At 34.6% G+C, this 1671-nt stretch overlaps 1 protein-coding gene across 1 annotated transcript in view; it reads left to right on the top strand.

Moving 5' to 3' along the window:
• LOC107733766 (serologically defined colon cancer antigen 8 homolog) overlaps positions 1-1671 on the top strand; it is a 52011-nt gene that overhangs the window by 36011 nt on the left and 14329 nt on the right. The gene's annotated exons all lie outside the window — the stretch shown is intronic.

Below are 1671 nucleotides of genomic sequence, written 5' to 3'. Positions count from 1 at the left end.
GGGGGCTTTTTACAGTTCCAATAGTATCAACTCAATTCTGCACCCACTCGAAGTCACCCGTTTTCAAACTCTCCTGTGTGTTTTTGTTTGTGCGCTCTTGTTTCGAATTACAAAACCAAAAGTTTCTATTTACAACGTGTTTTGCAGTGTTGAGTATTGTAGCCAATCACAGGCATCTCTGTTGAAAGCAATGGCCAATCAGAGGTGTTTACTATAGGTTAATCAGAATTCTGCTCTGATCTAATTTTTGTTTTCTCAAGTTTACGTAGTTCTACACGCTCACAGATATTCCTATTATAACAAGACAAAAAGAAAGCATACACAGTGTAAATAAGATATTCATTGTATAGTTAGTTATTGATTATATCAGGAGTTTCCGCGTGAGTAATCTTGGACAGTTACACTATAAGGGAAGCGCCCATTGCTCGGTTTTTACTTCATTCACAGTTTGAAGAAAAGTCTAAGAGGACCAAATGGTCCACGTATACTGTTTCAGGAATGACAAACGCGAGTGTAAAAAATTACACGAGTGAATCCGCCAAATTGATCCACGATTGACGGTGATAACTGTAGCAATGGACGGAACGAACTATCTGACAAGCCGATGTCAAAACAGAGCTGTGCTTTAAGTGATGCTGAGTAAATTCAGAGTAACAAAACTACAGCAGCAACTGTAGTCTGTGTTGCCTTCAGCAGCTTCATGCAGAGTAAATTCAGAGTAACAAAACTACAGCAGCAACTGTAGTCTGTGTTGCCTTCAGCAGCTTCTACAGGTAAAGATAACTTAAAGCTCTTTTTTGATGTGTCCTTTTTTTAGGCAATGTTTGAAAAATGTAGTTTTTAAATTAAATTTTAAAAAAAAGCCAAAATATTTAATGCATTATTTAATTATTATACCATTAATAATTAACTTAATTTGTAGTTAAGTATTTAAATAGGCTGTTGGTGTCTGGGCTTATTTATTTATTTTTAAATGACATGAGACTTTGTGACTTCCTGCACTTGCTATACTTCATAGTAATATATTATATTAAATAGTAATATATTATAGTAAATCATATTATAATAAATCCAACAGCAAGACTAGGGAGTTGAAATGGCAACTGAGCTAATGGGTGATCCTTTGCTGCCATCTACTGGATGTAATGGTAATTTCATGTCATTTTCATCTTAAGTCTTTGTTTTCCACCAGGAGACGATTTTTTTCCCCGTCTTCTTCATGAATTAAAGTGAACATTTAAAGTGAATTTTGGCAGAGTTAGAAAATATGTTTTCCACCAGGAGACGATTTTTTTCCTCTCTCTTTCATGATTGAAAGTGAACATTTAAAGTGAAGTTGGAAAATATTAATAAAGGCTTTAAATTATTATAATTGTTGAAAAAATTTAGGGTTTTATTTTATTGGGGGGGAGGGGTGATGTGCTTGTCTTTGTCACCTTTTTCACGCATGATGAGTTTGCATCCCTGAGGCTTTGTTCACACTGCACACAAATCCAATTTGGATTGGTAATTTTGCATGTGGTGAAATCTGATCTGTTTGTTAAGGTCTGTAAACATCAGATTTAATGTAAAATAAAACATATTTAAGTTGGATACACCACAACACAAATCAGGTTTTTGCTGACTGACGTCCTTAAAGAATCTTGAAAAGATTCAGGCATGAAAAGAATG

Source organism: Sinocyclocheilus rhinocerous, unplaced genomic scaffold (genome assembly GCF_001515625.1).
Source record: "Sinocyclocheilus rhinocerous isolate Xijiao unplaced genomic scaffold, SAMN03320098_v1.1 scaffold789, whole genome shotgun sequence".
Lineage (NCBI taxonomy): Eukaryota > Metazoa > Chordata > Actinopteri > Cypriniformes > Cyprinidae > Sinocyclocheilus > Sinocyclocheilus rhinocerous.
This window is presented reverse-complemented; position numbering and strand designations above follow the sequence as displayed.